The sequence below is a fragment of the Colobus angolensis genome, unplaced genomic scaffold (genome assembly GCF_000951035.1).
Source record: "Colobus angolensis palliatus isolate OR3802 unplaced genomic scaffold, Cang.pa_1.0 Scaffold229, whole genome shotgun sequence".
Lineage (NCBI taxonomy): Eukaryota > Metazoa > Chordata > Mammalia > Primates > Cercopithecidae > Colobus > Colobus angolensis.
Genome location: NW_012115477.1, coordinates 3,485,626 through 3,500,652, shown reverse-complemented (window position 1 = coordinate 3,500,652; position 15,027 = coordinate 3,485,626). Strand labels below are relative to the sequence as shown.

Here is a 15,027-nt window from a genome sequence, read left to right as displayed (position 1 = left end):
ATGGAATACTATGCAGCCATAAGAAAGGATGAGTTCATGTCCTTTGTAGGGACATGGATGAAGCTGGAAACCATCATTCTCAGCAAACTATCACAAGGACAGAAAACCAAACACTGCATGTTTTCACTCATAGGTGGGAATTGAACAATGAGATCACTTGGACACAGGGCAAGGAACATCACACACCGGTGCCTGTCGGGGGAGTGGGGAGCCGGGGGAGGAATAGCATTAGGAGAAATGCCTAATGTAAATGATGAGTTGATGGGTGCAGCAAACCAAGATAGCATATGTATACCTCTGTAACAAACCTGCACATTGTGCACATGTACTCTAGAACTTAAAGTATGATAAAAAGAAAAAAAGAAAGAAAGAAACTAAGGTCTACAGGGTGTTAAGTAACTTGTGGTTTGGTCAAGAACTAAATTTTCCCTTTCACTATATACTTGACATTTCTCTTGCAAGGAATTCCTTTATTGCTCAGCATATAAAGGTGTGTAATCCTCCAAAGATCTCAACAATTTCTGGCAGTGAGCCATTTTAATTCTGAACTCATCAAACCATCTCTGTTTTTGTATAACATAGATAAATCATGAGAGATATTTCTATAATAAATAAAGCAATTACTCCTCTACTCCCAAAATGCATGGTACCAACTCATGGCCATTGGGCATTTTTAAAAATTCTAGCTGTGTTGTTCTGATTCCAATTATACACAGTTTTTTAAAAGTCTTTGCATATAAGAAATCTAAGCCAGGAAAATTTTTGGTAGCTTTAAATAGGAGATGAAAAAGATTCTTAGAATGACCTGAGTATGTCCCCAAACACTCTAGAATAGCATCTTTAAATATCACTGCCAAACAAGTTTTAAGGAATGATGTCCTTAAAGTCATTCATGAACATCTCAAAGAATTAAGAAATGGGTGAATTCCTTGTCTAGATTCCCATTAAAGAAAACTCTAGCTATAATTATGGTCTTTTTTCAGACAGATAGAAATTGATTAATTCACTTCTATCAGAATTAAATGTGTGGGCACAGGAGGCATCAGGCTTAGATTGGAATTATGGAATCTCAGCACTAAAGCATCTAACTTAGTGACCTCAGGCATTTCTCTCAGTTTCTTCAACTGTAAAAAGGAGTAATAATAGCAACTTCCTCTCAGGATTAGTGTGAAGACTAAAGGAGTCATCTGTAAGTGCAATAGGTTGAATTGTGGTCCCCTCTTCCCAAACTGTATGTTGAGGTCCTAACTCCTAGTCCCTGTGAATGTGACCTGATTTGGGAAAACAGAATCTTTGCAGATGTAATCAAAATAAGATGAGATCATTCTGAATTAGAGTAGGCCCTAATCCAAAATGACTGGTGTCCTTATAATAAAAGAAAACACACACAGGGACGAACATCATGTGAAGATGGAGGCAAAGATTAAAATGATGGTGCCACAAGCCAAGGAATGCCAGGGGCTACCAGAAAACCAAAGAGGCAAAGAAGCATCCTCCCCTAGAGATTTTGGAGGGAAATTGGCTCTGTTGATGCGCTCATTTTGGTCTTCAAGCCTCCAGAGCTCAGAAAATAAATTTTGGTTGTTTTAAGCCATCCAATTTGTGGCATTGGGTTACAACAGTCCTAGCAAACTAATGCAGGAAGGTTCTAACATAGAGCTCAGCACATAATAAGAGCTCAATAAACTATTATTATTACTACTACTCAAGAGTGATGTTATATCAAGGTGTCAATAGAAAAAAAGAGTGATGTATGTTTTGCTTTACACAGCAAGGGATAAAGATCTGTTATAGATCATATCATAAGATTCAGGCCCTTTCTTTAACACAGATTTCTTGGAGGGCCCTACACTATACCTTATTTTGTATTCTGAAAGTTGTATAAGTTTCAGGCCCCACAAAACCATGACCCACTCCTTCCTCTGACAATTTGGAATTCCTGACTTAGAATCTTGCTGTTTCCAGTAAAAGCAGGGGCAAGCTGCTTTTTCCCTGCTTTCAAGACTTATGAAATCTTATGGCCCTAGCCTTGCCCTTGCTGTCTCTTGTGAAGCTGCAGCTCTTTAATCACTTACCAGTACCATGGGTAGGAGCTAAAACTCCTGGTTTGGTGTCCTTGCCTCCGAGTCTCATGAACTTGTTTCACTGACTCCTGTAAGAGAAAAGTAAAATGGTCCACAGAGAGTTACCTTTTCAGCCTCCAGTGCTCTGAAGATTTGTCTCATTTCATCGAAGAAGTACTACTATGAGTCTGTTGTTATGTGGTATCAAGGTCTGGAGAATCCCTTTTGGCCCATATTTTCCCAGCAAATCTATTTCCAGCTCATTCTCAAATTCTTATAACCATCATTCCCCCAAAACTACCAATGCTGCTCTACAAGAAGAGCTAGATTCCACAGTTATGGAGAAAATTCACATATCTGTTTGTGGCTGCAGGCCCTTAGCTAAAACAAACTGCTCCCCCTTCAGAGGACCATTAAACATTTAACATATAGAAACTCCTTCAGAACTAAGCAAATGGATATAACTACCCTTCGGTTTCTCACAGGCTTCTTCAAGGGGATGATTATTTTGTTTTTTTAAAAAAAAGGTTAAATTTGGATTTTCACAAACAGAGTTTTCTTAAAGCAGGTTGCATTTGCCCAGAAGCTCTGAGAAGAAATATTTATGAGTGTCTGTCTTGCTTATTAAGGGAGTACACATGGATATCATTAAAAATATGTAGAAAAGCATTTGGGGATGAATTGTTAAGACTTTCTCTATTCATTTAGTTTTCACAATTTAACATTGCATAAGCCAGTCACCTTAAGTTGGGGAGAATTAAGCCAAATTTGAATGCAGTAATCCAAGGCAATCCCAGCCAATCAGCTTTGTTCACCAATTAACACGGCTGCATCTTTATTGCGTGGTCCCAAAGGAAACACTGAAGAATTCAATCCCTTCCCCAACACGTTTTGCAAAAATCAGAGATTCCTTGGAAATTGCTGAATCACCTCTTAACTGATATCTTTCTTGATTAAAAGGTGAAAGTTTGTTTTACCACATCACTTCGTAGGTGAGTGAGGGAGAGTTACAGAAAAGTACTTCACTAGGAAGTTTTGGGATAGAAGAAAAGAAACATACAAAGGATTGAAATAGTGTCTATGTTCATCCCAACCACTTATTCTACCACCTCCACAATGAGACTCCACATTTGTCTCACATGCAGAACTTCGTTTTATTTCAAAGGGAATTCCACCTCTTCCAGGAATAAAAAGGGATAAGACAGCGAGGTGCAGTTGCTGTGATGATGAAAAACCATCCTAGAAACATGATGTAGTACCCAGAAGTAATGCAAACTTGACAGCACTGGTACATGCATTTTCATTTCAGGTCAGAACACCAAGATGAAGTTCTAATCGTGTTCCAATTCATTTTGACCTGAAATAGATTAGCAATTGGATTTTGAAAAATGTGTGCCATGCTACATTGTTAAATCACTGTAAATCAGGGGATGATGAACTAACCCGATGTTAATTGTGAATATTGCTTCCAGGCCTCATTTCTTTAACAACGTGGAACTATGCTTTATTTTCAATAGCTTTTCCAATATGCTTAATTGCATATTATAACTGAAAGCTCTTTGTAAAATTCTAAAGCCTTATCTATTAAACATTCTTCCATTATTATTATCTACATTCAATTTTCACACAGAAAATCTTCCCATTTACTACCCTCAAATAAAACTTTAGTAATTGTCAGTCTTCCTAACGTAAATATCTTTACAAAGTCCAATAAACTTCCCTCTCTCTATTTTTGATTCATAGAGATTTTAATCTGATAATACAACTCAGCAGGTATCCACTTTAATAAGTACTGAATGTAAAACGCAGAACCTTTCATTGTTAGAATATTCCTAAATCCTTTGATTGAATAGATCCTAATACTAAAAGCATTTTCAAAGGAAATGAGGAAAGACACAATCCCATTATTACATTATTTTCTTGGCATTAAAAAAAAAAGTTCCATGACCCACTTTATTAGTGGTTTTCCTAGTCAAGCTTATAATGATTTCTGGCCTTTGCCCTTGGGTGCTTTCCGAGGGATTTAGAGGCATATATCACCTTGACTGATATGCGATATAACTATTTAGTACAGCTATGAAATTAACTGTTCACCCTTTAGCCTGGGGCTTAATGGAATACAGGCTGGATATCACGGGCATTATTTAATAACTCACACTTTATCCCTTTCCTTTATGAAGTTCAACATTTTAACAAATGCTGACCACTTGTTGCTTTTGCTGAGATTCCCCTATGATAGCCTGGCAAAGAACATTCTTCCTTTTCATTCACGAATTCATTCAACAAATATTGGGTTAGTACCTACTGTGCCCAGGGTGCTAGGTGCAAGAATATGATGGTGAACCAAAGAAACCCACTCCTCATGAAGCTTACAGTGAGAGCCTTTCCTAACAATTATGTAGCATGCAAGGCCAGGTGTGGTGGCTCATGCCTCATAATCCCAGCACTTTGGGAGGCCAAGGTGGGAAGATCACTTGAGGCCAGGAGTTCGAGACCAGCCTGGCCAACATGGTGAAACCCCGTCTCTATTAAAAATACAAAAAAATTTGCCGGGCACGGTGGCGGGCGCCCACAGTCACAGCTACTCAGGAGGCTGAGGCAGGAGAATGGCGTGAACCCGGGAGGCGGAGCTTGCAGTGACCAGAGACGGTGCCACTGCACTACAGCCTGGGTGACAGAGCAAGACTCCATCTCAAAAAAAAAAAAAAATGCAGCATTCATACCCTTTTAAGGTTCCTATATAGTCTCACCTACTACATTTAGCTAGTCCTTGTTTATCTGAAATTTTGTGTTGTTTTTTCAGTCATCTCAAGTTCCTGTGTTTATAATATAGAATCATATTTCCAGGGGAGAAAAGTTTTAAAAATAGTCCAAATAATGCAGTTTGTTGTGAAGACTTTGCATTAGATGTGAAACCATGTTCCTACATCAAGCATTTCCCAGACAGTCTCAATTTATGAGACTGCATTGAATTCAGTGTTGATATTGTGGTGTTTTTGAATCATCATCTTGTTTCATGACTTTGCCTCATTGTTTCTCATGAATTGGAGGTGGCAGGGAGGCGGGAGAGAATTAAGAAAGTTAGCAACTTTGTTTTAAGGTATCACAAGCATTTTTTGCTATGTGTCCCCACAGTACTTAACACATAAATCTATATATTGCATATTATTTTCCATAACCTGCCTTTTCTATTCCAATTTCCAGTTCCTACCCTGTAATTTCTAAGTACACATAATTACTACTTCAGGTGCTAAATTCTACATTCACAAGTATCTACACCCCAGCCCTCCAAAACAAAAGACGTCAGCTAGCTAAATACAATTACCATATTATAAAATGTACAAATTTCAGCAATAACCATGGCTTAAGAATATTCAAACATAAACACTCTTCCTCAAGGATTTCTTCCTAATGAAATCTAGGCTTTGTTTTAACAATTTTGACTTCAGGATACATCTTTAATAAGTGGCCAGTCTCCATGGCTGGGCACAGTGACTCACATCTGTAATCCCAACACTTTGGAAAACCAAGGTGGGAGAATTTCTTGAGCTCAGGTGTTCAAGACCAGCCTGGGCAACAACGTGAGATCCCATCTCTGCAAAGAAAAATTTAAAATTAGCCAGGCAGGGTGGTGCATGCCTGTAGCCCCAGCTATTTGAGAGGCTGAGGCAGGAGGATTCCTTGAGCCTAGGTGACTGACGTTGCAGAGAGCCGTGATTGTGTTGCTATACTCCAACCTGTTTAACAGACCAAGACCTCCATCTCTAATAATAATAATAAACAAGTGGCCAATCTCCAAATGTTAGGAAACAGAAAATAGATGTAACAAGAAAAGTAAGTGTGGCTATATAAATATTTACAATTTTTCCTTATCCTTGTAGAGAAGACTTTATATTTCAGTTCAATATTTATATATGTATTCAGCAAGGAAATATTTGGTTAACCACTACCAGCCATTTTTCTAGATGTTGAAGATATTATTGTGGGGAAAAAGAACAAAACAAGTTTCTGCCCCTATGAAGTTTACCTTCCAAAAAAAGAGGCAGATAAGACCCCTGCTCTGGTCACTTTTTCAGCTACATCAGGAAGGAGCTCTATGTGATGTTAATGTTGATAGACAATATTTAATTTTTCTTTGTAATGAATAACATATTTAATATATTTAACAGGCAGTCTAAATATAGCACCTTTATGACTACAATTCACCAGTGGTCTCAGGTAACATTTTATTGGTAATAATGACTATTTAAAAACCATTGAGAGTTAGCTAATTCTATAAATAGGAATAGTAATGGAAAACTATAGTACCTGTCCTCATCACTTATTTAAAGGAGAACAATCAGTTACATCTTTGAAGGGCAGTTTGACAATATTCTCATCTGACATGCAGCCTTTACCAGCTGTCTACAGTCAGCATCCATTCTGATGGACTGGAGCCTGTGCCACACTGATTGTTAAATGCCCAAATATCACACTGGCAAAGCTTGTCAAAATTTTAATTAAACATATTCTTAAACCCAACAATTCCACATATGTGTATATCCTAAAGATATACTTGCATATGTAAGAAATAATCTATGTAAAATGATATTCATTAAAACAGTATTCAGTATAACAAGGAATTGGAAATGACCTAAATGTCCATCAACGGAGGACTGCTTAAATAGATTATGCTATATTGATAAAATATTATGCAGTTTTTTAAAAGCGTGGAACAGGCCGGGCATGGTGGCTCATGCCTGTAATCTCAGAACTTTGGGAGGCCAAGGTGGGTGGATCACCTGAGGTCAGGGAGTTCGAGTCCAGCCTGACCAACATGGAGAAACCCCATCTCTACTAAAAATACAAAATTAGCTGGGTGTGGTGGTGTATGCCTGTAATCCCAGCTACTCAGGAGGCTGAGGCAGGAGAACCGCTTGAACCCGGGAGACGGAGGTTGTGGTGAGCCGAGATTGCACCATTGCACTCCAGCCTGGGCAACAAGAGTGAAACTCCATCTCAAGGAAAAAAAAAGACATAGAACAACTCTGTGTGCAACGATATAAAAAAACCCTTCAAAAAGCATTATTAAATGACAAACATCAAAGTAGAAGACACTGTGCAACATGCTATCATTTGTGTATGTGTGTGTGTTGAATGTAGGTGTGTAATATATATATACACACATACACACATATTTACATACATATATATTTGTGAATGCATTGAACGTGTCTCTGGCAGGATATGCAAGAAACAGGTAGCTGGCTGTCTTCAGGAAGAGCTTAGGTAGCCTATTACCTAATATTTTTAGGAGGGAGAAGGCTTACTTTTTGCCTCAAATCCCTTTGCTACCTTTTGAACTTATTACCATAGGCATGTATAGCTTTTTATATTATTTTTTCAAAGAAAATCAAATAAACATGGTGACCCTTATTTTCTTTATATCTAGAGAAAATTTTAACTTCCTAAACATTAAAATGGGGAACAAAAAATCAAACATTCTCAAATGGCTTCTACTCTAACCAGAAAGTATGGCATGCATATTCATACTGTGAGGTTTTTCCCTCTTTGTCTTGTAATTCTAACAAAATGTCATGAACCTGTATATTTTACATCTTTTCATTATGTATATGTCAGAGGATTGATAAGCAATCTGCACATAGTTTAGAACTAGTGGATTTTCTTCTTTTGGGTTTAATGTTGTCAAATGGGTTATAAAGCTGCCTGCACGCTCTTCAGTAAAAGTTGGTTCTTGGGGACTCTGTGTCAAGATGAAGCTCATTATCTCATCCCTTGGCATATCAGTTCTCACTTTCTACTCACAGACATACAGAAAAGACTTCCACATATTGGACCTGACCTCTTGTTCTCAGAAAATTCAGAATTTCTTTAGAGGGCACCAAGGTAGATCCTTGCAATGGCTTTAAAAACAAAAGGAAAAGAAATGTAATTCTATTATTTTAAAGGCAATATCTGTAATTTTTCACTTTACTTACTGTCAACCGCTGATGCATATTGACATAAGTACAAACAGATTATTTTCAAAGACTGTCAGGGAAGATTTTTAATCTATAATAAACAAAGAAAAGTTCGCATCTCCAGAAAAGTAATGAAACTTTGTGTCAAGATGAATTTAGCACATTAAATTTGCTGCAGATTTAAATCAATGCAGATAGTGCCAAATAAAACAAAAGAGAACAAAAAAATACAAGGGAAGATTCAGAAACATTGATCATGGCCAAAATACGCCCCAACACTGTTAAGAGGTTTACTTCAGTAATATCTGTGGTCATTGACTAGATCAATGAAACTCATTCTTTCAAGAGCATCCAATTATCAGTTTATTGTAGAGTGAGCATTCTAATAAATCAGCATACTTTACATAGAATTAGACAAAGCCAACACGTAGATTAGTAACACTGTACAAAAAAATCTAGTATGCACTCCCAGTAAGTCCAGAAAAGTAGTCTTGTGATAAATTATTTTATTTAAGTTTGACTCATACATGCAAACATTTCCAAGCCATGCCACTCTGATAGGTAGTTTATGGCTAGAAGTATTAACAGAGTTTGATTAAGCACTTAAGAAATCAATATACCTCTGTCATATTTACCCAAAAAAAAAACCCCATCATGTTCAGTGAGTGCAAATGGACATGAATTGAGGTACTATATTATTCAGAAAGTTAACAGTAATATTTTTTTTACAACTGCTTTGGTCATTTGGAAAATAGGCCTTCTTAATAGAATTCAACAGCTTAGATGCAATGAACTGAAAAATTAGTAAAGTAAGAGAAACATCAGAAACAGAATAAATCAAGTCAGTTAATACTGGCTTGAGATTTTTTTCCCCAAGAAATACCCACTGATTACAGGTAAAGAAGATTTTGTTGACAGCTAAGCAAAATACTAACAATAACAAATCGTCTAGGGCATTTTCAGTCACTAGTAGGTCAAAAGAGAAAATTCAGACATGAAACTAAATTTTGTTCTGGAACATCACAGTCCCTCTTCTAAGGCACTTTAACAGTTAGAAATGTTTTGTTAAAATTGAAATCTGGGCCGGGAGCAGTGGCTCACGCCTATAATCCCAGCACTTTGGGAGGTGGATCGCCTGAGGTCAGGAGTTTGACACCAGCCTGACCAACATGGAGAAACCCTGTTTCTACTAAAAATACAAAATTAGCTGGGCGTGGTGGCACATGCCCATAATCCCAGCTGCTCAGGAAGCTGAGGCAGGAGAATAGCTTGAACCCAGGAGGCAGAGGTTGCGGTGAGCCGAGGTCACACCATTGCACTCCAGCATGGGCAACAAGAGCAAAATCCCATCTCAAAAAAAAAAATCTGATTTTTATCCAGTCAGCCTGCTGGACGTGATGGCCAATCCCGATCATTTACATCCCAAAGTGACTGAGACACAATGTACTGATGAATTTGATTCTTGATGATTCACGGCAAATACTTCCAGAAAAGAAAAAGAGTTTCTAAAAATGAACACCAAGAAGCTCATGGGAATTGCTGTCATTCCCCTAGGATTGGAGGCACTGGAATGCTCCCAGGAGCTGAAGGGTTTGGCCTTGAGGACTTGGACTGATAGACACAGTCCCGGTCCCAAAAAGTAATCCAATAGAACTGTCTCATGACTATACTGAATCTTAAATTTAAGAGCTGAAGCATTAGACAGAAATGCCAAATTCCAACTCTGGCTTTGCCCTATATAAGCAGAGGATCTGACACTGGGAAAGGGGTGAAAAGACGCAGCCTTTGAAAAGCAGTAACAGTAAAGTGGAAAGATTATGAACTCTGGAGCCCAAGAAATCTGAGTTGATCCCACTAACTATATTCCTGTCATGCCTCAATATTCTCATCTACAAAATGGGAATGGATACTAATTCCACATTTTTGTAATGTTGTAAGTATTTAATGAGTGCGTATGAAAAATATCTTACCAATGACAGGACTCAATAATGGATATTATTTAGGCAGTCCACATGTTTTCTCAGACTATGACTCAGAGGTACAGAGGAAATTTAGTTGCATTAATGCAACGTAGTTAGCTCTGTAATTACTGCTCTTGGTATTAGATGAGATGTTGGCAGTTTTCCAGTGTCATAGCCATATTATTCATTATTTTATCTTTAAATATTCTCATAACTGGAAGTGAAGAGAGAACTGAGAATAGACCAATTTGTTTTAAAACGTGATGATTTCAAGAATTAAAACCAATGATTCGCATCATAGCTAGTTTTGAGCTTTTACAAGTATCAATGCGTTGTCTCACTCTAGATTAATTAACTCAGAATTTATGGGAGCAGATCCCTGATTTCAGTATTTTTAGGCTCCTCAGTTGAATGTAATATATCATCAAAATGGAGAACCACTAATTTATACAGTCTCTATAAGCATTTTTTAGTCATTTGAATTACTTAACCACTCAAAAGGCTGGGCACAATGAATGCCCCACAGTCTGGATTCTGTTAGCAAGATTAGAAGCAGAGAATTACTGTTGGGTAGACAACCAATGGCATCTGCCACATTTGCTAACCATTTGCTAAAGCGATTACCAGTGTACTCTAGCATACAAACCTGATTTTAAAGACCATTGCCAATATTGCTCTCTCCTGCTTTGGGTCAACTAACCTTATGACATAATTTTGGAGGGAGAAGTCTGCAAACACGATTTAAGAAGAAATTAAAGCGCATCAATTTAATATTTGCAAAATTTTATTCCCTACACAACATTCTAATACCAGTAATGGGAACCATGGAAGCTAGAGTATGTGTGTGTGTTTGTGTGTGTATGTCTGTGTGTGTAAGTACACAAATATAAGCATGTTTTTGTCACATTTTCCCCTTTATTCTGCTCCCCTATTTCCTCTGACACACTATGAGGGTGGTGTGCTGTTTTTGTAGATGCAAAAGTTGCCGTACAGTAAAAAGGTTTAAGAATTAGAGTTAAAATTACAGGGTACAAGATTCAAGTACTGTGGTTATTCTGTCAAGTATTAGGGAATAATGCAAATTATTTAAAAACCTGAACAATCAATTAAAATTGATCTTGGTTTGCTCCCCATTAACTCCCTGGCTGAAACTTGGACAAAAGGGAGTGCCTCCAGGAGAAAGTAACTATGAAATAGAGTTCCTCCCACTCATATTCCTGGGTGCTGTGGTATATTGAACTCCCTTTATAAATGGCAGATACTTCAAGATGCAGATCATTTAAATGTGAAAAAAATCCTTATCTGGAAAAAATGCAAGAAAAAGAGATGGTTCCTGTGAGCCAATATTCAACAATATTCTACTTTATTAGTAATCTATCACTATTATTTATATGGTAAGAGAAAACCAGAGATAACATTACTAGCTAAGAGAGGTGTCAATTAATAAGATCTGATGTTTGACTAGTTTAACGTATCACTGACCTGTAGATTGTTATTCTGTAAAGAGCTTGTTGCTGTTGTCAGTTTAGCCTCTTATCCAGGTGGCTTCTTAGGCTTAGCTACTTCATCTTTGACAGCCAAATTCCGGGAGGACTACCTTCAATTATTATGCTCTAGCATCCACATTCTTGGTTTCACTACTTTGACTGTCCCCAGGTTAATCTCTCTAGAATATCTATTGTCATCCCTGCATCATCTGGGAACTTGATAGAAATGCAAATTCTTCTGGTCAAGCTTAGATCTACTGACACAAAAAACTCTGGGGATAGGGCTCCGCAATTTCTCTCTCTCTCTCTCTGTCTGGCTCTGGCTCTGTGTGTGTGTGTGTGTGTGTGTGTGTGTGTGTGTGTGTGTCTGTGTGTGTGTGTGTGTGTGTGTATGTAAAACGGAGTCTCACTGTTGCCCAGGCTGGAGTGTAGTGGTGCAATCTCGACTCACCGCAATCTTTGCCTTCCAAGCTCAAGCGATCCTCCTGCCTCAGCTCCCCACCCCACAGCTGGGACTACAAGCATGTGCTTGTAGTTCATTTTTATATTTTTTTGGTACAGATGGGGTTTTGTCATATTGGCCCAACCTGGTCTTGAACTCCTGGGCTCAAGTGACCCGGCTTACAATCTGTGTTTTAACAGTTGGTTCTGATGCATGCTAAAATTTTAGAACCACAGCAATATAACAAACTTTTCTATGAGATCTTTCTGTGAGTAGCCATCTCTTTCCATTTGAGGGTGAGTGCATAAAGCCCCGTGAATACTCCTCTTGATGTCACATGAGATTTTGGCAGTCACATGATAGATTGGCTACAACTGCTGTTCTGTAAACCTACCTTTACTTTAGGCTGAAGATCAATGGAAAATTAATAATACATTCTTGTATCTTGTGCTCCAAAAGACATTTTGACCTTCTTTTACTATTCATTTTTTCTCTTTTCAAGATAGGGTCTCCCTCTGTTGCCCAGGCTGGAGTGCAGTGGTATGATCATGGCTCACTACAGCCTCCCTCTCCCAGGCTCAAGCAATCCTCCCACCTCACTCTCCCAAGTAGCTGGGACGACAGGTGTACACCACTATGCACAGCTAAATTTTTTTTTTTTTGTAAAGACAGAGTCTCACTATGTTGACCAGGCTGGTCTCGAACTCCTGAGCTCAAGAAATCCTCCTACTGCTTCTACTTCCCAAAGTGTTGGGATTACAGGCATGAGCCACTGCACCTGGCCCATTTTGATTTATAGATTTGTCTTTATCTATTGGATGGGTGACAAATGGTTGATGAGTGGGCATTACTGGAGAACTAACATTGCATGATTTGCATATCTCCTTGTATAGCAGATGGAAGGGTTAGGTTATTAAATAGTGAGCAAAAGCTTCCAGATAATTGTCTCTAGAACTTCTCTTGAAGACTGCAATATACAGAATTGAAAGAGCTTGCCACAGAATGGGAGGCAGCTGCCAGACAAGTCTTCCAGGTAACGTGGTACTTCCTCAATATAAGCTGTGTGAACTAGAACACCTAGGACTATCATGTCACCCTCATGCTTACAAATATGGTCAAGTAAATCAGGAAATATAGGAGATATAACTTTTGCCTTAATTTCAATCATGACACATAGGCTGCCTGTCAAGAACAGTTGATGTCAGGCTGGGTGCGGTGGTTCATATCTGTAATCTCAGCACTCACCTAGAACAAGTAAAACTGTGCTCACCTCATTTACAAATAAAGCATGACTTTCATGGAATGCCGATGGCAAGAATCCAATCAGCCACATCTTTAGGCAATAGCCTTTGAAACTGCGTGGGTCACCTTAAATTTCTAAACATAAAATCAGGATTTAGGGACTACAAGGAATCTTAGGCTGGGTGTGGTGGCTCATGCCTGTAATCCTAACATTTTGGGAGGCCAAGGCAGGTGGATCGTTTGAGTCTAGGAGTTTGAGACAAGCCTGGGCAACATGGCGAAACCTTGTCTTCACAAAAAAAAAAAAAAAAAAAAAAAAAAAAAAGTAAATGTAATGCACTTCCTTCATTTTATAGGCCTGGCAACCAAGGAGCAGAGATGCTAGTGTTGCTGAGATCATGCAAATAGATAATTAACAAGCCGAGACTAGAACTAGAATTCTGTCTTCTACCCATTGTCCTAGCACTACTCCATGCTGAGCCATCTGAGACCAGCCAGGGCACAAATCTGCTTATGCTGAGGGAATGCTCTTATTAACTGACATCCTGACATCAACTGTTTCTTTTTTGAGACAGAATCTCGGTCTATTGCCCAGGCTGGGGTGCAGTGGTGCAATCTCAGCTCACTGCAACCTCTGCCTCCCAGGTTCAAGCAATTCTCATGCCTCAGCCTCACGAGCAGCTGGGATTACAAGCATGTACCACCATGACAAATCTGTTGTCATCCAACTTTTTTTTTGTATTTTTAATAGAGATGGGGTTTCATCATGTCGGCCAAGCTGGAATTCCTGACCTTAAGTCATCCGCCCGTCTCAGCCTCCCAAAGTGCTGAGATTACAGATGTGAGTCACCGCACACAGCCTGACATCAACTGTTCTTGACAGGCAGCCTATGTGTCATGATTGAAATTAAGGCAAAAGTTATATCTCCTATATTTCCTGATTTACTTGACCATCTTTGTAAGCATGAGGTTGACAGACAAAACACTGAGTCAATTGCTGCTTAGTAATTTCTCTTCTTAGAATAGAATCTGAGAAAATTTTTCAAAATGTGAACAGTGATTTATATCTTTACACATGGAAAATATTATAATTGTGAGACAACTGAATGATTACAGAAATTTTCCAACTTCTGTGTAATAGAATGCTATATTAGCATTCTAAGGAATTTTTGATGATATGTTTTAAAAATGTTTAAGCATAATGACGAGTAAAGAAAAATAAGATATAAAAAACTGTATGTAATACAATTTCAACCATATTTTGAATTATATAAATTTATAATTTATATTTAGAAAAATCCTAGAAATACATAAAAATATTAATAGTGTTTATCACAGTTGTTTAGAGATTTTCTTTTTACTTCATGTATGATCTACATTTTATAATCTTAACATTTATTACATTTATATTTATAATAAAAATCTTAGGAGGGAGAAAATGTGAGTAATTATTCTCACATTGGTGTTTTTTTCTCTTCCTTTTTTCTCTTTTTTTTGTTTTTTGGGAAATGGAGTCTTGCTCTGTCACCCAGGCTGGAATGCAGTGGCATCATCTCAACTGACTGCAGCCTCTCCCTTCCAGGTTCAAGTGATTCTCCTGCCTCAGCCTCCCAAGTAGCTGGGATTACAGGTGTGTGCGACCACGCCTGGCTAATTTTTGTATTTTTAGTAGAGATGGGTTTTGCTATGTTGGCTATGATGGTCTTGAACTGGCCTCAAGTAATCCACCCACCTCAGCTTCCCAAAGTGCTGGGATTACATGCGTGAGCCACTGCACCCAGCCATTGGTGTTCTCTTAATTCCCTTACAGGAAAATAAATGTATCTTCAACTTAAACGTCGATGTGTCTACCACAAAGCAGTTTTTTTAAAA

The 15,027-nt window shown here is 38.2% G+C and overlaps 1 long non-coding RNA gene across 1 annotated transcript in view; it reads right to left on the bottom strand.

Moving 5' to 3' along the window:
• The window catches only part of LOC105513322, a 150,425-nt gene extending 148,271 nt beyond the window's left edge, over window positions 1-2,154 (bottom strand). Inside the window, exon 1 of the long non-coding RNA XR_001001994.1 lies at window positions 2,076-2,154. This is a non-coding gene — a long non-coding RNA (uncharacterized LOC105513322). The remainder of the gene's footprint in view (window positions 1-2,075) is intronic.
• Window positions 2,155-15,027: the final 12,873 nt, after the last annotated feature.